Raw genomic sequence first — 27,717 nt, forward strand, 5'->3', positions numbered from 1 at the left:
GACAGGGTAGGCCGACAGTTTGGCAGGATCCAGAGGATGCCACGAGGCTCGGGTATGTATGCCCGTACGGTTAGGGATCAGGCACAGTTCGGGCCATTGTTATCGTATGATCAGCTTGTCACATAGCTGACAGAGATGATGCCACTACCCTGGGATATGTGGCCAGAGGTTGAGGATGCAGGCATGGATGCAGAGTACTCCGCATATTGGGCAGAGCATCCTTTTCCACGGTTGACAGATCCAGGAGAGCTGTTGGAGGGAGAGGTTGGAGGGGATGATGATGATGGTGGTGGAGGAGATGGAGGTAGGGGCCGACGGAGGCGGAGGGGAGTAGTGGGGGAGAGGAGGGTAGCACCTCGGAGGGAGGGAGGACAGGAGGGACCAGCACAGGTGGTGAGGGGTCGGGGTGGATTGCCCCTGCAGGTACCAGTAGCATAGGGACAGAGGCAGGGACAGGTGCAGAGACAGGTGCAGGTTCCCCGGCATGTACAGAGACAGGCACCGGTTCAGGCACCGAGACAGGTACAGGGGGAGGCACAGGTATAGGCACCCGCAGAGGGAGAGCCACAGGCAGAGGCTGAGGGTGGAGATCCTAAGGAGGATGAGCTGCTAGAGCTGAGAGAGATCTGCCAGGGCGGGGCAGACAAGATCCAGGAGTTGGAGCGGGAGAGGGATCGTCTCAGGATCAGGCTCCGGGATACAGAGCGAGAGAGGGATCAGGCCATCCAGCGATATACTGAGGCTGAGACAGCTCTGAGGGCAGGGATGCAGGCAGCAGAGGACGCAGGGGCAGGCTACGCATATGTCTTGCGAGCCGGAGAGGAGATTGGCTACTAGAGAGACCTGTACTATGGTGCAGTGCCAACGGATCAGCGGGCGAGGAGCTTCCATAGACCATCGCGGACAGCGACGGCTACGGGAGGGAGTCGGAGGAGGCAGGCATCTAGTGGTGGGGTCATGGGTCCTCCACCACCACCAGATAGGCAGGGTGATCCTGGAGCGAGTCCTTCTACAGTTCCGCGTCCGTCGAGGCCAGGCAGCCCCGAGGGAGGGAGTTCATCATAGCCATAGAGGGCTCCCCTTTGTATTAGTATATGTACCATTTTTGTATTGTAGACACCTGCGGGTGATTTTGTAGCCATATGATTCTTTTGACATCATTGTATCATGACACCTTTGATTATATATGAGATATGATTCATTTTTGCGGCAGCTATATGCATGTGTACCTTATGTGATGAAATGTTCTTATGTGATGCTTATATGATGTAATGCAATATTTTTTTTGTTCTTTTATGTTGTATATGTGATGCATGATGCAAATGTGAATGTATGTAATGCAAATGATAATGCAAATGATTATTTACATGATGAAAATGTAAAATGTGTTAACACGTATTGTATGCAGGATGTGATGCAATTGTGATATCTATATGTATGTATGAAATGCTTATATGTGGTGATGCAGGTGTAAACTATATGAAATGTTAATATTTTTGGTGTGTCATTATACTCAGTCATGTGATAGCGAGCTACGCGGACTCGAGAAGGACGATGGAAGTCAATCAAGAAAGGGGGATGGAAGACAGAAGATATGAACGTGAAAGAGCTTCTTGTGCGTTATCATCATTGAGCTTTATTATGGCAAAATAGGTTATGACAATCGAGGCATATGTTCGACCCAGAAAGTCATTGTACCTGTTTGCATGGAGATAAGATAGTCACACACAAGGAATGCTTCAATTCATACTAGACTCACAGTGTCCTCATATCCTTGGACAAGTCATAGCATTACTAAGAGACAATCCACAGACAGCAAATGCAAATAGGTGACGATACCCCATCCTCGCCTTTCTAGTCAAAGACATCCTAGAGATAGTATCTCTGGTCAGAGACATCCTGGAAAAGCTAAAAGACATGTCACCAAAAGATGAAATCAAAAGAAAACCAAGACTCGACACCAACATCCACTGTAGTCCTCAAATTTAGTGTCTCTTGTCACTTGTATAAGTCATGTTTGATTGTGGTCACAATGTTCACTTTCACAAAAAGGATAGATTAACACTGAACCATATGTTGTCTGAGTCTGTTGAAAGATTTGATTTTGTTGAGGCCCATTGTTGCTGCTGTGTCTCATCTGAAACTAACTGAATCCATGAAACTGATACTTTATTGCGGAGAAGATGAAACTTTATTGCGGATCTTCGATGCAAATGTTGCTTTATTGCGGATTGTGCGCGAATAGACTGAAGAAAGCTGGAAGAAACTGTACTCCTCGAAACATGTGATGTTCTCAGTCCCACACCCATCACTAGATGTAGGATTTTGCCTTAGCCACAGATAGGGTCTGATTTATTATGGATGGAAAGGGAGGTGAAAAGGGAGATTTATTATGAATGGCTAACCAATCTTGGGTAGATCAATAACAAGCCATGATGGGAATGGGTAATTTTATTATGAATGAATAGGTTGTGAGTGTGTGCAAAGTGAAAGGATGAAAGAGAATCCTGAAGGAGAGAGGAGCAAAGTCTCTACGCATGGCGCTGGTGACCCAGTTTTCACCATGGTACTTGCCCAAGGCGCCACCGAAGTGGTTTTCACCGTTGGACGAAATTATTTCTCTTTAATTTTTTCGATTTTTTCAATTTTTTTTGGTGTCACAAGGCGCCTGTTTGCTAGGTTTTCACCAAGTAACGATTTTTTTGTTTTATAATTTTTTTTGTATTTTTGAAATTTTTGATTTTTTTGTATTTTTGAATTAGGATACTCTGATGAGCTATGTGTAGAACCGGCGAAGGTGCATGCTATTGATAGGATCTTCCAAAGGTTCACCTTCTGTAGTTGAGAGCTGATATGCCCCAGAGCTATATACTGCTGTGATGATGTAAGGACCCAACCAGTTTGGTTTGAACTTGCCCTTCTTATCTCTGTCTTGCTGATTCTTGGGGTTCTCTCTGAGGACTAAGTCGCCTACCTCAAATGTGTGAGGCTTTACCTTGTGATTGTAGCTGCATTGTTCCTTGACTGAATGATGTGTAGCTTGATTGAATGTCTTCCTTGATGAAGGAACTGCGATAGAATTACTAGTGTGTGGACTACACAGGCCCGTATGCATGTCACCTGAAGAAGTTTGGGCATCCCTGATAACAAAGTCCTTCAAGGAAGCTCCATTAAAGGTCCATGATGTATCACCAAAAGGGGATGGATGTGTGGAACAAGTGGATGAGTGATGAAGGCTTATGATTGTGAAAAGAAGTGAAAGTAGGATAGCATGATGGGGAGTTAAGATCAACAAGTGTGCTTTTTGACTTGAAATTTTAGAACTTTTGCCCCCAGTTATTTTGATATTAGGGGAGATCAACTCTTGTTCTTTTTGCTTCATAGGAGTTTTATCCTTGACCTTGATTTTTGCAGAGTCCAATAGCTTTTGATTTTGATCTGGACTAAAGGACTTTTCTTTATTTTTGACTTTTAGATTTTTCTTTTCAAAGCTTGATTTTTGATCCCCAGTTAGTAAGGGCTTTTGTAATTCTTGTTGATCCAAGTCTAGGGGAGGAGTGGAAATGGAATGAGTGGATGATATGGTAAGGCTATGTGAGTTCTCAAGAGGGTTGGCGATACACTCAATAGATTCTTTGTTAGAACCACTCTTAGGACTATTGATATCAAGAGTTGCTTGCACCACTAGAGGAGATTTGCATTCAGACTTAGTAGCCACAACACTAGGTGGTTCACACCCAATTCCTTGGCATTGAAAATTGTTTGTAGGTTGTTCTTGTTGACATAATACCTTAGGAGATAATGGGAGTTGGTCAACATGAAATATATACTCACCACATCCTAGGTCTTTAATCTTGAACTTTTCTTTTAGCTCTGCTTGTTTGGATGTAGAAGCTTTTAAGGATTCAGGATCCACATATGCCGATGAAGGAATAGCTTCTCGATTAGCTGGAATTGTTATTTCGGATCTAGGTTGCAGATTGTTGCAATATATGAATGGATTTGGATCCGCTTTGACGGTCACTTCAACTCCATTGTGTGGAAACTTGATACATCGATGATATGTAGATGGGACTGCGCTCATTTCATGAATCCATGGGCATCCCAAGAGTATGTTGTATGTGAGATCAATGTCTAGGACTTGACAAACCACATCCTTTGTGACTGGCCCAATTCTTAGCGGTAAGGTGACTGTGCCCTTGGATGAATGCTCTTCATCATCATACGCCTTGATGGTGATTTGGTTTGTAGAATTGACAGCTTTATCAAAATATCCCAATTGTTTAATGGTGCTCAAGGTACAAATGTTTAGACCTGCTCCTCCATCTATCAGGACTCGCTTTATTCGATGTTTATGTATGAAGGCTTCAACGTGTAAAGGTGCATTATGTGGCTGACTTACGGAGGCGTCATCGGCTTCTGTGAATGTAAGGGAATGTGGAATGGAAAGGTATCCCACCATGGCTTGAAACTGGTCCACGTTCAGATCAGTAGGAACGGCGGTGTCTCTCAAGATTTTGTCAAGAATAGCTTTATGTGCGGGAGATATGCGTAATAGCTCAAGGATGGAGATGAGTGCGGGTGTCTTCCCTAACTGTTCTACAAGGTCATACTCTGGTTTGGTTGATGAAGAAGCAGCATTTTTAGTGGAGGCACCTGGCAATGTAATCTTACCTCGACGGGTTGTAACATGACATTCGGAGGTAGATTCGGACGAAGATCCAACACCTCTTAGGACAATCTTAGGTCGCTGAGGAGGATTTTCAGCATTTTTGTTCTTGATAGTAATAGTAGAGATATGATTGTCCATTGAGATGTGATTGATAGTTGAGTCATAGTTGTAAGGTGCTCTAGTATAGTTGGCCTGATCATCTGTGACTTTGGCTTTTCCTTTGTCATGTTTTGGGAATGGTTCCTTAAACATCTCATGTTCTTGGTTAGATGAATGTCCCTCAATCTCAATATTGCCTCTGTCAATGAGATCTTGTACAATGTTCTTCAGTCAATGGCAATTTCCTGTCTTATGACCCTTGCTCTTATGAAATTCACAATACTCATCATCATTCCACCAATTCGGCTTAACCTTTGGTTCATATGGAGGAAAATCTGGAACTGTGATCACTTTGTTTGCCACAAGCTTTTTGAAGACTGATTCAAGTGGTTCTCCCAATGGGGTGTACTTCCTTCGTGATCTGGAAGTTGTTTGATTGTTCACTTGATTGTTGGTAGAACTCGATCCAGAAAAGATAAACTTTGGTCTCACTGTATTGGCATCAACAACACCATCATTAACTATGTTCTTGTTCTTGTTCCAAAATTTTGGTTTGTCCTTTCCTTTAAAGTCATCTTTGTTTTCTTTGAATATCTTAATGACTCCTTGCTCAATTAAAACCTTTTCTGTTGCTAGGCCCTTTTCAATAACATCCTTGAATGTAGACAAACAAGCTTTTCTGAGATCATAGCCAATAGCCTTGTTAACATTTTGTGTGAACATTTCTACCATTTGTTTCTGAGGGATTTCGCAAGAGCATCTGCTAGCTAGATTTCTCCATCTTTGTAAAAATGTTGCGAAAGATTCTCCTTCCTTTTGTTTAGTGTTGCACAAGGTAGTAACTGAGACATCTGTTTCTATGTTGTAAGAGAAATGTTGAATAAATGCTTCTGCCAAGTCGCCCCATGACTTAATACCAAGAGGTAATTGAGAAAACCATTCCATAGCTTGATCGCCTAAGCTCTGTGGAAACAACCTCATCAAGTATGTTTCTTCTGCCGCTACCTCTATGCAGGCTGTGAAAAATTGTCTTATGTGTGCCTTGGGGTCTCCTCTCCCTCTATATTTGTCAAATTTTGGCGTCACAAAGTGTGCAGGAAACGGAGGCATTGGAATGCTCTTATCAAAGGGATAAGGACATATATCTCTCATAGTGTATGTTGGTTTTGATGTGCTCATGTCCTCCATTTTCTTTTGTAAATCTCTTATTTGTTGCTCCAAATTATTTTTGGGAGGAGATTGATTTCTTGTAGCATACCCCGTGTTTGAAACACCCATTTGAGGAGGAGCTTGTTGCATGTATGGATGATACTGATCGTAGACATGTCCATATGGAGGTCTATATTGTTGTGGCATATATGGAGCACTTGGCATAACTTCATGTTGAGGAACCCCATATCTATTTTGTGCATATATACCATATTCAATAGGCATTTCATTTTCCATTGTGTTGCCCCCAATTTTGACATGAGGTCTCCTTGTGTCAAAATTTTGAGGATGCCTTTGAGTATCTACTTGTTTTGATTGATCCATACGTTGCGCATGTGATTGAGCATATCTATCCACATAAGGCTTCCATGATGGTCTTCGAAGGTAAGTATCATATGTTTGAGCTTGTGTATGTGGAATTGCTGGTTTTTGAAGCAAAACTGATGGTGACTCAGGCATCATATTCGGTCCTCTATTTCCCCCACTATTGGGTCTCCTTTGATCGATGTTGGATTGAGTTTGTTGCGAGGGTCGATTTTCCATAAGTTGAGACATGTCAAAGTCATGAGGTATTTTAGCTCCACTTTGTGCCATCATGTGTAAGAAGTATTGTCGATCTCCCCTCATTATCTCTTCAACCAATCTATTGAAATGAGGATTCATTATGGATTCTTCTATATCTATTGATTGTATTGAAAAGTTGTCCACATTGTCATTGTGTGTAGCATTGTTGTTTGTAGTGTCTGTGTTTTTCACATTTGGATTGTTTCTATAAACATCCATGTCTGGTAATGTAGTGTGCTCAGGATTATAAAATAAATCATTGTCATACTCATAAGAACTCATGTTTGCGGATTCTTGAGCTTCTTTAGCTATTCTCCTAGATTTTTTAAGACGGGTTTCAACCATGAACTAGGTGTTTGACCAATATGTGAGAGACTAGATGAAAAATATGAAAAGAGTATGGGAAACCAAGAGTTGTATGGAGTGTAAATGAATCTTGAGGTATACTTGCAATGTTCAAAGTGTAAGACCAAGTATGTAAGTAGTAGAGTACGTGTGACTTCCAAAGAGAGGATCGTTTCTCTTGATGAGGTAAGCTGACCTTGACTCTAAGTAAGACCAAATGAGACCCAAAGGTAAGAAACCTTGATGAGGGACCACTTAGCAAAGTGTTGTTGTATGTAGTGTGTTGACAAAGTATGATGAGGACAAGCAAGTGACCTTTTTGACCCAAGTTTAGACAAGTATGAATGTAAAATGAGATGTGAAGCAATGATGGACTGTGTGAGACCTTAGAACAGGTTGAATGCTAGATGAAACCTGAAGAGACAACCTAGGAAGCTCAAGTATGTCGAAATCGATTTCCTTTGTTTGCTGGACTGTGAAATTTTCAATCCTGGACACAGACGCTTCTGTATACTTCACAGACGCGATTCCCAGACACATACGTGTCTATGTTTGACAGAGACGCTGTTACAGACACAGACGCTATTCTGCCCTTCACAGACGCGATTCCCAGACACAGACGTGTCTATGTTTGACACAGACGCTGTTACAGACACAGACGCTATTCTGCCCTTCACAGACGTTCTTAGATGACTCAGACGCGGTTAGAACAGACACAGACGCGTTTCTGTAAATTTCGTGCAATTTTTCCAATCTGTGAAGTTGTTTTTGCTATGATCAAATCTGACTGTTTGACTATTTTTCGTGACAAGAGGACACAATGTTGATGAGGACTCAATGTTTGCAAGTGTTTAGACTCCAAAATGACTCCAAGAAAAGTGTGTTGTTTGATGTAAAATGTTTTGCATACACTTGAAGACACAAAAGACACAATGTTTTGTTGTTTGGTCCTGAATGTTTTGAATGTTTAACATAAGTCAAGCACAATTCTTATGGCTGGCCAAGACAATAGTTGTTGATCCCACATAGGGTTTTACCCCCGAGGCTACGCTATTCAGAGCAGATACTTAGATGCTTGACCTCACTGGCTCCACCCTCGGCACTCACTTCTCGGGTCAGCCAAGCATCAGTCCCCATGAAAACTCCCCATGGCGAACTTTGTATCTCTACTAAGAACCGTATGTGTGTGGGCCGCTACCAGAGGTCCGACCTCCTGCCCCAACAACTAGAAGGATTTGGGCCTCTAAAACAAAATGGTGCTAGTAAGGGCATCCGCTCGTGTGGCCATACATGCGGCACTTTCAGCTCTGTAAATACAGAAGGCTCCCAGCCGGTAGGGGTTACGCCCTACAAATGATCAAATAAATTTGATCAAACGGGTTTATGGGGAGACATAGTGTCGGTATGAACTAATCAGCACATGTTATTCATAGTTTTCACCATGAATACATTTGATTATAGTGGTTTGGATGAGGTGGGTTTTCCTCACTACCACTTGGGTCGTTCTCTTCTCACTAGTAGTCCTAATGACCACACGGGAAGACAGGCCCTCTAAAGATTAAACAAAAAGAGCCTATTGCTCAAGACACAAAAGACAATGATTCAATTTTAGTGCACCAATGGAAGTGTTTGCTAATCTATGAAAACAAGGCACACAACAAAATTACAAAACCCTAGCAAAGGCCCTGCAACAAAATTGTTAGTAGTTTGGGTTGTTTCAAATGATAACCCCTTCCTGCAAGCACACAAGTTAGGTAAATTTTAGAAAACCCAAAAGACTTTGTGAAAAAGGGGCCTTCAACAAAAAAAAAAATTTCCTCCAAAGCAAGCAGACACAGACGCGTCTTTATGACATAGACGCAGTTCTGTGATGCACAGACACGCTAAGGGAACGCAGACGCTTTTCCCGAACACAGACACGATCAGATCCAACACAGACGTGTTTTTGACACACAGACGCGGTTCCAGAAACCTGCAAAATAAAATCTGGCAAAAACACAAGCGTGATTTCCGATCCCACAAACGCTTCTGAAACTCAAAAACGCGATCCGAACGCTCGCAGACGCGGAAATACCTAAAATGTCATCGAAAATCATCCGATCTGCAACTTCAAAAATGCAAAATCTGCAACAAAATTGTTAAATGCAAAGGGACAAGAGTCCCACCGGGCGTGCCAAAATGTGTATGGTGAAAATGGATAACAATAATAACAATATTGAAAGGCTAAATGAATCCAACCACTAAACCCTAACCTAACAATCAACAAAGATCCACCATAACATATGAAGATTACCTAAGACAATGCAAATCACATGAAATCACAAAGATTATACCATCACATGCCCAATAGGGTTTGGATCTCCATTCTTCCTATCTCCATTGATCTTGCTTGATATATATTTGCTCTCAGATTTTTATATGCACAAGAGCTCAACAAAAAACGGAATGTGGTTGCAAGTAGGATCGTAGTGTAGCAAGTTGCATGAAAGATCATTAGCATGAGTGATTAGGTCATTAGGGTTTGATAATGAAGAAGGCATCTCCTTAAATAGAAGACACAATATGAAATGGAGGGTTAAGATTGAGAGGTGTAAAAAGAGAGGTCGGCTAGGATTAGAGGGTAGGTAAAAGAAATACCAAAATAATGAAAGAGGTAGGTAGTGTAGGAATTAAGAGATGAATGACATGTGTCATGTGTAGAAAAAGCTAATGAATTAATTAAATAAATAAATATTTATTTAATTAATAGAAGAAATAGGACAATTAAATAAATAAAATATTTATTTAATTTAGGAAAGGGTAATTTAAATAAATAAATGTATTTATTTAAATAAGAAATAAGGCTAGAAGAGGATAAATGAATTAATTAAATAAATAAAAATTTATTTAATTAATAGAAGAATTAGGCTTAGATAATTAAATAAATAAAATATTTATTTAATTAGACATGACAATTTTGGGTGTCTGCAATCACGAGGATCTCCCTTTCCTCTATATTTTTTGAATTTGGGTGTTTTGAATCCTCATGGAAAAGGTGGCATATAAAGATTCCTATCAAAAGGATAGGGATAGATGTCATTGAGTGAGAATTGGTTAGTTTTGACACCACTATGAAGTTGTTGGGCAAGATTCTCGACTTGTTGCCGCAACATCTCCATTTCATTTGGAGGAGGAGGTGGTGGGTTACCTCGAGGAATGTTATATCTGATGGGATCTCTACCTCTTTCCTCTTCATGGCGACTTTGTCGTTCTGATGCTTGTCTTAATTGGGTAAGATCAAAGTCAGAGGGGATTTTTGCTCCTTCTTGAGCGAGCTTTAAAAAGTGAGCATCCGCATTGCTCCTGAGTATTTCATCAAAAAGTCTGTTAAAGAGAGGGTTATGTTGGGCCCTTTCTATTGTTGCAGGAGTAGGAGTACTTGGGTTTTTGTCATTTGCATTTCCTCCAAGTGCTTCTTGAAATTCATTGAGATTTTCCTCTTCTTCTTCTTCCATTTCTATTTTTCATTGCCTTGACTGTGATCGGGTTTGGGCCATTTTGTTTACAGGCTTTTATGGAAGTTGTGTGAAAATGATGATGAGTTTTTGATGAAATGAGAGATTGATGGTTGGTGAATTATGTTGCATGTAGATCTCTAGCACTTTTAGGGTAGATGTAACCGAAATTCCTTCTTTGAATTGCTTGTTTGTTTTTGATAAGGTTGGATGTGATAAAGTGTAGAGAAATCTGACATGTGTTACAGATTTAACTACGTAGTAATGAGAGGATTCACTCATGAACTAGTTTTAACTTGTGTAGATGTGTCTCTTAGGATGAGCTTATCCTAGATGTAGAAACAATCTAAAAAGTGACGTGATGTGTTTAATTCAAGCGATATCTAAAAGGAGAACTTGGGACAAGAACCTCTTAATGTTTTGAGAGTTGGAACGGATTGATGATGAAACGATGATGTATGAGTAAGATAATGGATGAAAATGTTTTTAACTTCAATAAAAGCTTTGTGTCACAAATGGAACAAACTCTACCTCTTCCCTTTCGGGTGTTGGTGGTGTTTCTCGAGCTACATTGTATGTGATACAAACGTTTGGGAAAAAGTTGGGATTAATCTTACCTCCTTGGTTTTTGTGATAACTCAGAGCTCTATATTGCATAAAAGCTCTGTGGTTCAATGATTCTGAATCAAATTCATTTGTTTTGCCTTGAAGGTAGAGACACATGTGACGCAAAAAAACTCTAAGGGAGACAAAGATTTGTCTATTTAGATAGAAGAATTTCCTCCTTTTGATCAAAGCCTTTGAGCTCAATGGTCTTCTTTTCAAGTTGATATTCTGATGACGCTTCTTCTTTTGCAAGATGTGAAGAATGGTCATAAAGTTTGATTCTTTGTTGTTTGCACTTTGTTTTTGTTTTTTTGATATGTTTGGTTGTTTTTAAAGATGTTTGGTTGGATGAATACTTTGTTTTTGGAAGTGATTTTTCTTTTGATGTTTCTTTGACAAGAAAACAAAGCAAGCACACAAACACAAGAATGTTGCCTAAAAGGGACAAATGAGTATGGGTCTAGATCAACCCAATCCTTGGAATTTTATATGACCCTTCCTTTAGATGTATTTTAAGGTGTATTTCCAAAGCCTGAAGTCGGCTCAATTTTCACTTGGTCTTGACTAAAACGAAAACACTTCAAACATTTTTTATCCCTAAGGTCAAATTGCCAGTTGTGATAAATTTAGCCCACATCTTGATATTTCTTCGACTTTGGTACTACATACCTTATGAATCCCGTCGTGGTAGGTAAGGATGTGATATACTAAGTCTTGCACGAGCATAACAAATAGATGATCCCTATGATGGGGGAGTCACCACTATTATCAAGTCATAAGTGACTTTTCAAAAAGCTATGTTTCTACTCAAGGAAATATGTATGGTGAGTATCTTGGGAGCAAAACCATCTATGCTCTTGCACTAAATTATATCACAAATATCCTCAATCAATAGAACGGGTGGGCTACTACTTAAAGGTGTTTAGTCATGTTCGATGTTTTTAGACATAAGTTCATTCTGTAGTGACTCACTTAAGAGCCTTGTAACTAGTGGTGGGGCCCATATGTCCTTTCGGCCAGTTACACTGTAGGAACAGCTATACCCAAGGCTACAGCTTTCGCTCTCACCTAATTTCTATAGCGGCTCGAAGGATTTACCGCGCGAGGTCGTTCCCAAGAGTGATGTGTCTCTTGGCCGGCCTCTCTTAAAAAGATAAAATTTTGAGTGTTACTAACACTTTTCTCTTGCACCTAGGACCATGAAAGCCAAGGGAAAGGATAGTGTGTGTTAGAAGTGGGACCACTAGACCAACTTTTTGCACAACTGTGCCAAGCACGAAAAACACTTGTTCTTTTTAATCTACCATTGCAATGTGATCTAACTATTTGGAGATGTTGCTCCAACAGTAATGTTGTTCTTTTTATCCTTCAATGGCAAAATGTGTTGTAATCTAGAAATTGGAAATCCTAGTCAACTGAACTTGAAGCACGTATGCATGAAGAAAAATCGTTTTGCAAAAAGTTTTAAACAAGTTGATTGTGTATTTTATGTGCACCAAAAATAGAAGTGTGGATTGTAAATTCTTTTGATGCAAGAAAATGGAAGTGTTGATTTTAAGCACCAAATGAAGTGTGTTTCCTAACTTGCAAGAAAACAAATGTTGTTTTGTTCGGTTTTAATGCACCAAAGAAACAAGTGATCCTAACTAGAAAGCAAGGGAAAGTTTGTTTGTTCAAGTTTTAAAACACCAAAATAAAGTTTTTGATTTTAAAAATGTGAGTTTTTAAACCTGTACAAACAACAACCGGTTAGTAAAATCCATATCTAAGGGGGGCTTCCACAAGCCTAAAAACTTTCACTTTTTTGGTTACAAGGTCTTTTTTACAACGTTCTATTACAATAGCGCTAGTCTGTGTTTGAACAAAAGCACTATTTAACACAAACGCGCTAAAAGAAAAAGAAAGACAGAGAAAGAAAAAGCACTTAAACAGGGTCAATAGTGCCAAAACAGGGTCAAAAGCGCTAATCTTGGTACAATAGTGCTATAGTAAGAACAATAGCGCTATAACGTGATCAATAGCGCTAAAGCGCAACCTGTGTGACAATTTCAACATTCAAACATGTTATTGGTTTAAAAAAAATGATCTCTTGGGTGTTTGGATTCACGTCGGGTTCACCAAATGATGCACTGCAAAATGGACAAGGTTAGAAAATGACAAACAACACAAGACATAAGAAATCGTTAGTGTTAGTCAATCAAAAACTAATCTAAACAGGCATATCAAAAGAGATACTAAGATCATGCTAATATATCTAACAAATGAAACAAAGATAATAAGGCATCTCCAAATGCCTCTTAGCATGCTCTTAGCTCCTTCTCCCTTGTTCCTCTCCTCTCCAAGTTCCAAAATAGTGTAGCTCTCAACTGCTTTTTGCACTATGGATACTTATGGAGGATTGAGATTTTAGTATTTTGCTCCAAATGTAAAATGAAAAGCTAAACTACTAGATGCTATTAAAAATGATTGATTTTAACCAAAATAACAAGATATTAGTTTGCTATGCTAAATGCTCTCTAAAATGCCTATAGGTTAAATGCATACAAGTTTTCAGGATTTGGAGTATGAAGAAATGGGCTCTATTTATAGGAAAAATGGAGCAATGGATTGTTGAGATTGAGCAATCTCAACAAGGGTCAGGATTGAATGATTTTCAATCCATGTGAGGGCTTTCAACCCAATCCCAAGATGACAAGTGTCAATGTAAGATAGGTTGAGAGGAAAGGGAATAAGCATTAAATGCTTGGCATGACCTTGGGAGTTAAGGTCAAGGTTAGTTGAATGAATAAACTCTTTATTCAAAGAATAAAGCTTTTATCCAATGGATAAACTCTTGTGCAAAAGGCAAGAGGGATAAACATGGTCAAAGCAATAAATTTTGGGGGAGACAAGTTTGAAATAACCATAAATGGTTATGTAAGAGCCATTAATGGTCATGTAAGAGCCATTAGTGGTTTTGGAAGACTTTGGAGGTTAATTTGTTGAACACACAAAGCATTAAATGCTTTCCAAAGACTTTTGAAGTCTTTGAGAAGTGACTCCATTTTGCTTAGGAATGTGACAATAACTAGGGGATGGATTAGGCTAATTAGGAAGGGGTTAGAAGAATCTAGAAGGTGATTAGATTTGCAAGTGGATTTGGTGGGTGAGGAAAAATAGGATTTTATTAAAATAAAAATTTATTTATTTCAATAAATGTGCAAGTTGCATTTGTAGGAAAATGCAAGTGGGGGAGGATAATGATTTAAATAAATGTTTAATTTAATTTATTTAAAAGCGGAATAGGGGGATTTAATTAAATAAATAGATTTTATTTATTTAATTGATTTGTGAACTTGGTTTTAATGAGTTAATTAAAATAAATTGAATAATTTACTTAATTAATAGGAGAATGTTTGAAGATGAATTAATTAACTCATGGCTAGTGGATTTTTAATCAAATAAATAGCAAATATTTATTTAATTAAGCTGGACAGATTTGTGTGACTACAAATACAATTAAGAGCAATAACTATGAAATATATGAATGTGTACCTGAAGGTTGATGCATAAGAAATTATCGGCGGTGATGTAATGGTTGAGAAATATGCAATGTAACAATAAAGTTAAAGAATGAAAGAAAGTGAGTACGGATGTAGATGCGTGAGATAGAGAGATGAGGTGGAATGACAGCAGAAGATAAGAAGAAATTGTTTCCATGTGTACAAGGAAACTTTATTAAGAAGGTGAAAAAGTAAACTTTAGTCAATACATGGCAAACAAGAAAGCCTACCAAATGTTCCTACAGCAAATTTGAAATTTGCAATACCGCAAATTGTTGCAGGAACTCTTGTTTAGAACTGGGCCTATGAAAAAGTTGAAATCTATGTCCATTACCAACAACTTAAAATGGACTAGATCAATTGTTGTGAGTTGAACAGCCCCATTGTTGAAGACTTCGGCCACCTCATATGGTCCCATCCAACGTGTCTACAACTCACACTGGTTATCCTGATAGATGGAGTCATATAGCAATGACCAAACTCCAAGGGAAATTTTCTTATTTTTGATATGTTTATCATGTCATCCAACACGTTGTTGTTGTATGAGTTATGTGTGATGGAGGGATTGCTTCCTATATTCATCTAGAGTACTAAGTCGCATGATGCGGTCTTGTTGTGCTTTACAAATATCAATATCCAGGTCTAGTGTTGTCCGCAACATTTTGTATTCAAATTCTAAGGGAAGGACAGTTGTTTTGCCATAGAGTAACTCAAATAGGCTGAAACCAGTGGTTGTTTTCCATGAGATCATGTAAGCCCATACTGCCTCAGGTAATCTAGAGACCTAGTCCTTCTTGTGAAGACTCACAGTTTTGTGAGAATGGATTCAATTTCCTTATTTGTGACCTTTGCCTAACCATTGGCCTGGAGATAATAGGGACTGGACTTTTTATGGAGAATGTTGTATTCATTCATGAGATTTGTTATTAAGGTGGAGGCAGATTATAGCCCTTGATCATTTACCAACTCCATAGGGACTTCATATCTAGTAAATATTTCCTCATAAAGAAATTTTGCAACTTTGTTGTCCCGAGCATGTGTCATAGATCTAACTTCCACCCTTTTAGTAACATAATCAATGAAAATAAGTATATAAGAATTACCATTAGAAGGAGGATCAAGAGGATAAATAAATTCCATTCCCCACTTATCAAATGGAGTAACAACTACCTGTGTTTGCAGTGGCATCTCATCAGATTTAGTTGGCCTTCCCATCCTTTGGCAGCAATCACACTACTGGATTATTGGGGAGATTGTTGGATTTGGTTGTTCATTGTTTCTGCTAGGATATTTCGTTGTCATTGATGTCAACATATTCCTGTGAGTTATTTCGGAGAGTTTGGGAAGATTTTTTGATCCGGTTTTTAGTAGTTTGGTTTTGTTGATCACTGTTGTGCAGAATCCGGTATTTCCTTGGTATATTTTGGTATAATAAGATCTTGTGCTGAGACTTTGGGATATTGTCTTTGATGATCTTGTGAATCTTCTTTTCAGATGGTTCATGATTTGGTTCCCCACAAGTTATCTTTCTTTGTGCCAGTTGTTGACCGGTTGTGTTCTTAATCTTTTTGATGTTGACCGATGAAGATTTGAAAAGTGGTGTTGGTGCAGTTGTTCTGGATGATTCTAACGTGTTTACTGGTGTTTCCTAGTCATGTCCTATTTGTTTTGGTGATCCACATTGATTGTTGTGCAAGTTGTGGTGATTTTTATGAACTGGTGATGATTTTCATGTTATGCAATATTTTTGGTGGTGAAGCGTGTTGCGGTTGATCTTAGCGGGATTTTCGGTGGATGTGATTGTTTGGGAATTTGAATTAGGTCCATGTTATGTAATGGAAATCATAATATTGGTCTGGTGGTTGATCTTTGTATCATTAAAATGTAATCTTTGTAATTGTACGATGAGGGTTGAGGGTTTAACCGACCTTGTTATCAAGGTTGATGATTTGTATATATAGGTGAGATGCCTATGTAATTTGGGGTGTTGGAAATTGTGTCTCTGCATTATCAGAGAGATTTGAATGTGTGAAAAAGAGATTTATCATTCAGTGAAGTGTTGTGGTGAGATTGGTGTTGCATAGCAGACAATTATGCTTAACCAGAATTGTCATCAAGCATTTATAGATGCTATTATTGCAGTTCATTTCTTCCGAATTGTAGTCTGAATCATATTGTAAGTCAATGAGACTTCCCTAAGGTTTGTAGTGTTCCGAGCAAATATCTTTTGAGCAATGTGCCTGAATGTATGTGCATTCCCCATTCTAATAATTTTAACATACTACTGCAGAGTATCATCTTACTGTGGGTAGGTTCCCACCATGGTTTTTCCCTTGACCAGGTTTTCCACATCAAAATCTTAGTGTTGTATTTTGTGATGTTAATTTTCTTATCTATTTGTTGTTGTACTTTATCAGTTTATGTTTTAGAGTTTAATTATCTGTATCCGATGAAGACTGATTCACCCCCCCCCCCCCCCCCCGTCTCAATCTTCCTTCTTGATTGTTGCTAGCAATTGGTATCGGAGCTAGATCCTCTGATAGAAGCTTAATCACTTGAGGATATTCGGGATGGTATCTCAAGGTATTCTTTTCAAGAAGGACAGTCTGAGGTTTGATAGAAGTAACTATACCATATGGAAGAGCCAAATGGAGGTGCACTTGAAATGTCTTGGATAAGATTACTGGAAGATTACCAAGAATGTTTATGTTGTTCCTCAGAATGGGCCATCTACTCCTGATGAGGTTAAGGAATCTGAATATAATATCAAAGCGAAGGAAGCATTGCTTAGTTCCCTGACTGATTCTAAAATGACAAATGTAATGGGACTTCAAAATGCACATGAGATCTGGGAGAAGCTTGATATCCTGTATGAAGGTGATAGTCAAGTGAAAGTTGCTAAGTTGCAGAGTTTGAAAGGAAAGTATGAGACATTGAAGATGGGAGATGATGAGAACACACATTCATTAATGGCTGAGGTGAATGAACTTGTCCTTGGTATCAGATGTGTTGGTGGAAAGATTGAGGAAGATAAGATTGTTGCTAAGGTGCTGAGATCTTTGCCTCCTTCTTACAAACATAAGGTTGCTTATAATGATGAGATATGGAGTGTAACTATAGTAACAAGAGATATGTTAGTTGGAAAACTTGCTGCATTTGAGCTGAACAAATTTGGAGAATCACATGGAAAGTTTGAGACAACATTTAAAGCATTAGTATCTGTGTCTGGTAAGCAAAAATATGATCCTAATGAGTGCAGGATATCCAGGTATGAAAGAGAAAGAAGAGAGATAGTAGAGCAATAAAAAGAGCTTAATGAGTTTGATGAGCTTCAAGCATTGATTGCCCAGAGATTGCCTAAAGGTGTCGGTAAGTATGATGGAAAGTTGACATTTTGCTTCTAGATGCCCGGAGAGAATGGCTAAGTATGATAGACATGATAAGTTTGATAAGCATGATAGGAATGATAGATATGAGAAGCATGAGAAATATGATAATCCTTATAAGTCTAACCAGAAGTTTAGGAATCAGAGAGCTGTTATTATTCTACAGATGAAGGTGTTACAGATGATTAATCAGAAGGAGATGAACTGGTGTTTATTGCCATTAAAGAAGATAGACTTGCACATATTGATTCCACTAGTTGTTTTGTTGAAGAGAAAGATTTGGCTGGTAAGGTAGAAGAAAAGAGTGAATGCGTGATTAACAACAGTTGTTCACATCATATGACCAGTGATAAAAGAAAATTTGTAAGCATGGAAAGATATGATGGTGGAATAGTCAGATTTGGAGATGACAAAGCCTGTGTAATCCATGGGAGAGGTTCTATTTCTTTTGATGGTAAGAATAACACTGATGATGTCTTTTATGTTGAAGGTTTGAAACATAATCTTTTGAGTGTTGGATAGATGGTTGGCAAGGGTTATGATCTACAATCAAGGATGGTAAATGCAAGATCTTAAATGCCTCTGGTATAGAGATTGCAACTGGGACTAAGACTGAAGGTAACATTTTTCATTTCAATGTTGGTGAGAAAAGTTGTTTGATTGCTAAGATAGATGAGAGTTGGTTATGGCATAAAAGAATGTATCATGTAAACTTTGATTCATTGATTAAGATTAGTTCTACACAAGTTGTTAGAGATTTGCCTAAGATTGTCAAACCTGTTAATCTGGGATGTAAGGAATGTTAGTTGGGTAAGAAAACAAGACTTTCTTTCAAGAGTAAATGACATACATCAGATGGATTGTTGGATCTTATGCATACTGATCTGTGTGGACCTACAAATGTTAGAAGTGTGCAGGGTGATAGATACTTTATGTTGCTTGATGATTATTCCAGGATGATATGGGTTGTCTTTTTGAAGGAGAAATCAGAAGTGTTTGAGAAATTCAAGATATTCAAACCTAAAGTTGAAACTGAGTCCGGATTCAAGCTGAAGTGTCTAAGATCTGATAGAGGTGGATAATTATGTTCTGATGTGTTCAATTCATTCTATGAGATGTATGGAATCAAAAGACAACTATTTGCTCCTAGGACCCAATAGCATAATTGAGTTGTAGAAAGGAAGACCGTATTGTTTTGGATGTTGCAAGAACTATGTTGATTGAAGGAAATGTTTTGAAGGTCTACTGGAGAGAAGCTATTAGCACTGTAGTTTATACATTTAATAGAATTCATATCAAAGTTGATACCGGTAAGACCCCTTATGAGCTTTGGTTTGGTCATATTCCTATTGTGAAATATTTCAAATTTTTTGGTAGCAAATGTTATATTAAGAGAGATGAGGATATTGGAAAGTTTGATACTAGAAGTGATGAAGGTATCTTTTGGGGATATTCTACAAAGAGCAAAGCCTACCAGTGCTATAACAAGAGACTAAGAAAGTTAATTGAGAGTGCAAATGTGAAGGTGGATGAGAACCTTGGAAAGGAGATCAAAGCTTATGATGATGGTCAACATGTTGCTTTTTTAGCTCCTATTCAGCTTGATGAGCCCAAGCAGAATGATCTGGTAGAGACTGTTAATCCTAATGTTGTTTCTATTGGTGATGATGTACAGGAACCTAAAGATCAAAACATTCAGAAGACTCCAAGGTATGTAAGATTAAATCATTCTGAGAATCATATTATTGGTGACAAGAATAAAGGTGTGATGACTAGAAGAAATTTAGTTACAGAAGAAGTATGTTTAATTTCCAAGGTTGAACCTAAAGATGTTGTTGAAGCCTGTAAAGATGAAAACTAGATAACAGCCATGGAAGAAGAGTTAGATCAGATTGAAAAGAATAACACTTGGGAACTTGTGCCTAGACCTAAGGATAAAAATGTTATTGGTACTAAATGGGCTCTTAGAAACAAATTGAATGAAGCCAGTGAAGTAGTCAGAAATAAAGCTAGATTGGTCTCTAAAGGGTATTCATAGCAAGAAGGAATTGATTATTTTGAAAACTTTTCTCTGGTTGCTATAATTGAAGTTGTTAGATAGTTGCTCGCTTATGTTGCTTATAAATATTTCAAGGTATATCAGATGGATGTCAAATCTGCATTTTTTAATGGTGATCTAGAAGAAGAAGGTTACATTGAACAACCTGATGGATTTTCACTGTCAAATGATGGAGATATGGTATGCAAGTTGAAGAAAGCACTTTATGGGTTGAAACAAGCTCCTAGACCCTGGTATGCTAGACTAGACAAATACTTGTTGAAATTGGGATTTACTAAAGGTGTTGCTGACAGTAACCTGTATTTAAAGATTGAAAATGATAACATTCTGATTGTTGAAGTCATTGTTGATGATATTATTTTTGGTGATGATAATGATATGAGTATGAATTTTGTCAGTGATATGCAGAAAGAATTTGAGATGTCTATGATTGGTGAGATGAAGTTTTTCTTAGGTTTGCATATTGCACTCAGATAGTTTGGATGAAGCAAATGTTGAAAGGTATCAGAGTTATTAATGATGAGCCTACTATTATATACTGTGATAATTCCAGTGCTATAAAAAAGTCAAAGAATTTGATGCAACATTCAAAGAATAAGCATATATCAATCAAATATAATTACTTGAGAGAGCAAGTTAGTGAAGAGAAGGTGAAGCTGGAACATGTATCTACTAAAGAACAAATTGTTGATATTTTCACTAAGCCTTTGCCTGTAGATACATTTGTCTATTTGAGAGACAAGTTAGGGGTATCCATCCCTCTTGATGAGAACTAGATGCACTGAGTTGCACCAATCTGGTGAATTTCAAAGCCTTATTCTTTTATCTGGATTGATGAGTTGGTGTTGCTCCTCTGCTGGAGTAGTCTGGTGATTTGGTTATGTATCCCAGGAGGGAGACAAATTCATGTTTTTGTTTTGGGAGATTTTGGTTTTCTGTTTTGGAGATATTTGGCATTTTTGTCAAAGGGGGAGAGAGATCATGTGAAAAACTGCATTATCCATCTTGATCTTAGGGGGAGTTTGCTAGTAATATCTTCTTTCTTTGCATTTATTGTTTTTCATATTCAATTGTTGTCATCAATACCAAAGTGGGAGATTTTTTGGATTTGGTTGTTCATTGTTGCTACTAGGATATGTTGTTGTCATTGATGTCAACATATTCCTGTGAGTTATTTCGGAGAGTTTGGGAAGATTGTTTGATCTGGTTTTTAGTAGTTTGGTTTTGTTGATCACTATTTTGCAAAATCCGATATTTCCTCTGGTATATTCGGATATGATCAGATCTTGTGCTGATACTTTGGGATATTGTCTTGGATGATCTTGTGAATCTTCTTTTCATATGGTTCGTGATTTGGTGCCCCGCAAGTTATCTTTCTTTGTGACAGTTACTGATTGGTTGTGTTCTTAAGCTTTTTGATGTTGACCGATGAAGAATTGAAAAGTGGTGTTGGTGCAGTTGTTCTGGATTATTCTAACGTGTTTGTTGGTGTTTCCTAGTCGTGTCCTATTTGTTTTAGTGATCCACATTGATTGTTGTGTGAGTTGTGGTGATTTTTATAAATCGATGATGATTTTTGTGTTATGCGATATTTTTGGTGGTGAAGCGTGTTGTGGTTGATCTTATCAGGATTTCTGATGAATGTGATCATTTGGGAATTTGAATTAGGTCCATGCTATGTAATGTAAATCATAATATTGGTCTGGTGGTCGATCTTTGTATCGTGCAATGTAATTTTTGTAATTGTAAGATGAGGTTTTAGCTGACCTTTTTATCAAGGTTGATGATTTGTATATATACGTGAGATGCCTATGTAATTTGAGGTGTTGACAATTGTGTGTCTGCATTATCAGAGAGAGTTGAATGTGCGAAAAAAGAGATTTATCATTCAATGAAGTGTTGTGGTGAGATTGGTGTTGCAGAGCAAATAATTATGCTTAATCGGAACTATCATCAGGCATTTGTAGATGTTATCATTGTCGTTTATTTCTTCTGGGTTGTAGTCTGAATCATATTGTAAGTCAGTGAGACTTCTCTGAGGGTTGTAGCCTTTTAGACAAATATATTTTGAGCAATGAGCTCTAGGAAGTGTGCCTGAATGCATGTACATTCCTCATTTTAATAATTTTAACATACTATTGCAGAGTATCTTCTTACAGTGGGTAGGTTCCCATCATGGTTTTTCCCTTGATCGGGTTTTCCATGTCAAAATCTTGGTGTTGTGTGTTGTGTTGTTAATTTTCTTATCTATTTGTTGTTGCAGTTTATTAGTTTATGTTTTCGAGTTTAATTATTTGTATCCGGTGAAGACTGATTCACCCCCCCCCCCCTCTCAATCTTCCTTCTTGATTGTTGCTAAAACACACTTCCTGGTATATTTAATGGCATCCTTCTGAAGGGTTGGCCAATAATACCAAGTGTTGAGAGTCTTCATGGAGGTTCTTTTGGCAGCAAAATGACCTCCACATGGTTCATCATGGTAGGCATGTAGAATATCATAGGTTTCATCTTCACAAACACATCTACGCATCACATGGTGCAGCCCAGTATAGTATAAATAGCTTGCAATCCATGAGTAGGGAAAACTCTTCTCAAGTAGCAACCTCTTCTCCTTCGGGGAGAAATAAGGAGGAACTTTGCCTGAACCCAGATAGTTTGCTATGTCAGTGTACCATGATGTATAAGTATTGATAGAAAATAGGTTCTCATCTGAGAATGAATCATCAATGATAGTGTCAGATCCAGGTGTGGTAAGCCTTGAAAGAAAATTTACTACTACATTGGCTTTCCCTGGTTTATCTAATATTGTGATATCAAAATCTTTCAGCAATAACAACCACCTAGCTAACCTACCTGCTACCAAAGATCTATTCATTAGGTACTTAATGGTTGCATGATCAGTATGGACAAACATTGGATATCCAGTGATATAATGCTTGAATTTGTTTAAGGCATAAACCATTGCTTGTCACTGTGTAGTTCAATTCAGCTCCCTACAAGTTCTTACTGATGAAATAGATGGCATGCTCACTAGCTCCTTCTTTTTGACCCAAGATAGCACCAACTTCATAGTCAAAGGCATATGTATGAACATGAAATGGGAGTTCCCAGTTAGATCCTAAGAGAACAGGTGTTCTAGTCAGAGCATCTTTAAGTGTAGAGAATGCATGATCACAAGAATCTGTACAATTGAATTTAGCATCCTTTGTTAAGAGCCCGTACAGTGGTCCTACTATTTTGTTGAAGTCTTGAATAAATCTCATGTAATATTCTGCATGACCGAGGAAGCTCCTTACATCTTTTTTCTTTGTGGGTAATGCAAGATTTTTTATCACTTCTATCTTGGCAGGATCCACCTTAATGCCTATTTGATATATATGATGACCTAAAACTATACCTTACTTCTTAGTGTTTAGGGATAAATGATGACCTTCACACCTTTGCAAAACCTTGTCCAAATTGGATAGGGCTTCATCAAATTTTTCTCCATAGGTTGTGAAATCATCCATGTAGATTTTCATTCTGTTGAGAGAGATGTCTGAGAATATACTGATAACTGCCCTTTGGAATATTGTAGGAGCATTGCATAAGCCAAAAGGAAGGACTGAATAAGCATATGTTCCCCAAGGGCATGTGAAGGTAGTCTTCTCCTGATCTTTAGGAGCAATTTTGATCTGGTTATATCCATTGAACCCATCCAAGAAGGAGAAATATTGCTTCCCTGCTAAATTGTCTAATACCTAATCAATAAAAGGTAATGGAAAGTGATCTTTCTTAGTGGTTGCATTCAACTCTATTTAGTCAACACACACTCTCCACTTACCTCCTTTTTTAGGTACAATGACCAAAGGAGATACCCACTGACTATCAGAGATGGGATAAATGAATCTTGCATCTAACAACTTTTGTAACTCTTGCTTAACAATTTGTCTTACTGCAAGGTTTACTCTCCTTTGTAGTTGCCGGATTGGTTTGCATTCTTTATTAATATAAATTTTATGTGTATATAGAATAGGATCCAATCCCTTCATGTCATTGTAATCCCAAGAAAATGTATGTTGGTGGATTTTTAGAAGTGTTTCCAAAGAATCATGCTAGGTTATGGTCAACTTATTGTTGATATTGAGGAATCTTCCTGGAGAGACCTCTAGTTGTTTAGTCAGTTCTAGCATGGATGTTGGACTAACAATGAGGTTCTTGAATTCATGTGGGAGCAATGCATGCAACAGGTGTGATTGATCTTGGAATTTTGATGGTAATAGTATTTGCAGAGGGCATGAAGGATGATTATCTTTTTCATAATTGTTTTGGATATGATGAGATAAAATTTCATCCTCATCTTGCAGTTGCAAGATAGAAATCCTCCCTATCATCATTAATGATTGTAGTGAATCAACCTCCTCAACATCATCACCCAAGTTAGGCCATACTTCTATATCATTTTCTTCATTAGGCTTAGCTAGTGGAAAAAGAACAAGCTTCTTTGTGGTATTACCATTTGAAATGGTCATATCTCCAGACCTACATCCTATGTAAACATCTACAGTAGCTAGCCATGGTCTTCCCAATATAACAGGATATCCCCCCAAGGTGGCTTTAGGAGATAGAATCATAAAGTCTGCTTGATATTCCCAAGAATCTAGGGTGAGGATAAGGTCTTCAACAACCCCATCTAGTGTGACTGTGGAACTGTCAGCTAGTTGCAACACAGTAAGGGTGTGTCTTATAGTTGTAATATTCAAATTTTGCATCAGGCTTTTGGTCATTACATTTATAGCGACTCCCAAATCTATAAGATTATTTTTAACCAAAACCTCATTAATGAATATTTCTACCACTAGACTACCAAGATCCAAATACTTAGGAATGATAGCTTTTCCCAATATAATATCTGCCAATTGGCCTGTAACATGGACAATTTGTGGGTCTTTTCTTTTCCTATTTGGTTTCTTGAGACACATTTCCCTTATTGCTTTATTATAGATGGGACCATCTTTAATGACTTGGAATAAGGGTATTTTAACACAAACCCTCAAGTCCTTCCCTGAGCAGAGTTGCATGTTATTGATATTCACAGCATAGGTAGGGTATTGGATAGGGTCAGTAAAAAATACCTATTGCTATGGTTTACTGTTAGGATTTGGTGCAGGTTGTGTTGGCAATTAGGTGGGCGTAGGTGCATTGGCATTTGGGCTAGCTTGAGGTAATAAGGCTTGTTGAGGAAGAGGAATAGGTGGTTGCATATAGCCAGCATATTGATTTTGCCATTGCTATCCTCCTCACCATTGAGGTGTTGACTACCAGTTCCCTGGAGGAAGTTGTCAATTACCTTGTGGTTGTTGTGTGTTCATATTAGGGTTATTTGGCCATGAAGGATTCTGGTTTCCCCAATAGTTTTGCCTATAATTTGACTAATTAGCAGGATTTTGAGACTACCATTTTTTATTAGCATTGGGATTTGCCTAAGGATGATTGAAAGAAAGAGGGTCTTGAGGCATACCTTGTCTTGGTTCCCATGGTCTCCTTTGTGCAACAAAGAAGACTTGTCCTTCATCATCCTCAAGTGGTCTGAATTTTGGATACTCCTGCTTGCTCTTAATGCTTGAAATGTTTCTACATCTGCAATCCCTCTTCTTATTTCTGCAGTGGGGGCAGTATTCTTACAACATGGCTTCTGCTTCAGCGTGTTTCTTGTTGGCTTGAAGTGTGTCCAGTTGTGTTGCCATGTTGTTGATAATGTCTTCCTCAAAACCCTTTAACAGATGAGTTATCTCCATCCGGGAGACTGTTGAGGATGCTTTTGTTGTTGTAGATTCCGACCTATAGTATCTACCCATCTTGGCAAAAGCTTTGGAATATCTCTGACAAATCTTCCTACTGTCATCCCATTCAGCTTGAGTAATGTCTCCTCCTCCCATAAGGTCAATTGTTTCAATACAATCCTCATTGATTCCCTAGAGAAAAATCAATTTCAGGGATTCTTGACTCAAGGTGCTATGCTTGGACTTCTTGACACTAAACAAAAACCTCTCAAGATAATCTTCCAAGCTTTCATCTTCTTTTTGTGCCATTCGGAAGATATCATCTAGGGTAGTTATTACATCTCTACCTAAAGTCATAAACCACCTAAGAGCATCTTTTTTCAGAGTAGCAGGAAATAGCTTGAGTTTATGGGCAGCAGTAGTATAATCATAGCTTTTGCAGAGAATATCAAATTCAAACAAAAAGGTGTTTGGGTCTTCTGTGACCAAACCATAGAACTTTGGAAGATAGGAGGCTGGTATATTCTTCAAATTTGCATTATCATGCTGGTCAAGAATAGGGAATTCAAAAGTGGGATTAGGAGGTGGAGGACCTCCTCCACCAGGACCCGCCATTTGTGGTTGATAGATAACTAGGGGTAAAATATTCTCTTCAAGGGGTTCGTTTAAGAAATCAAGGTCTCCCTCTGATAAATAAAAAATACCTCGGTTTATAGACTCCACAAAAGCTTCAACAAAAGGATTTATATCTGGAGCTTGATAAGGATTTATTGCAAGGTTAGACTAAGAGGGAAGAAATCTTCCTAATGCATCCCTTCTTCTTCCCCTATGCATACAGATTTTGTCTTAATTGCCAATATGCCTACACAAAATTTTAGGTAATGGGTTTGTGTTGTGTTTCTCAAGTGATTCAAATGTTTTGCTAACTCTAATGACATGAAATAGAGACTTGAAGATTCTAAATTCTATATTCCCAATAAGTTCTTAGTTTGACACCATCCCCAGCAATGGCACCAAAAATGTTGGTTCCTTACAATGTCGTAGTAGTAAAGACCCATTTCCTTGACCAAAGGGTTCCAATTCTCTATTATCATTAGACTACTAACTCATTAATAAGGAATTCATTCAATTGTCAACCCAAGAACGTATACTTGAAACAGGTTTGCACTATATGTGCACCAAGAGACTCATGAAGAATACTAACTCAAACTTAAGCATTTAAACTAGGAATTAATGGAAAGCATTAGATTCTAAAATTGATTCTACTAACATCAATTTAACCTATTTAACATGAAGCTTGTAACTCTATGCAGGAAATAAACTAACCAGTTGGTAACTATAAACTTTGTTTTTTCTTTGGTTGCAGGAACAATCACAGAATGGAGTTTTTGTGGCTACAGGATAGTCAACAAAAAGGATTCTAAACAATAAACATAAGCTTGATAATAAACTTACTTAGAAAAACATAGAAGTGAATAAATGTGGATGCTCCCCAAGTGGGCCCCTTGGTTGAGCCTCCAAAACCTTAACCAAATCTAAATATTACGACAGCATCACATATGCATTGAAATTCTGAACAACAAAGATGGCAGAATTGAAATCTCTTGTATTATTAGAATGTGAAAGTAGAGTACATTGAATACTTGAAAGGATAAAAACTACATTTTATACTCCAGGGTAAACACACAAAGTTGGGTCCCAATCCCGCGGAAGTCCACGCATTGGAAAATGAGCCCGCTAGATACGGGTGCCCAATTTTTAAAAATCAGGCACCCGTTTAGCTTCGGGTGCTCGAGCCATAAAGAAACGAGCGCCCATTTAGCAAAGGGTGCCCGAAGCTAAACAGGCACCCGTTTCTTTCAAATTGGGTGCCCGATTTGAAAAAAATGGGCACCCGTTTTTTAAATGTCTTTTTTTTTTTTAACCTATTTTCCATCATTTTCACTATTTGGAAAACGGGTAGGCATTTCTAAGGAGCA

Source organism: Cryptomeria japonica, chromosome 10, assembly GCF_030272615.1.
Source record: "Cryptomeria japonica chromosome 10, Sugi_1.0, whole genome shotgun sequence".
Lineage (NCBI taxonomy): Eukaryota > Viridiplantae > Streptophyta > Pinopsida > Cupressales > Cupressaceae > Cryptomeria > Cryptomeria japonica.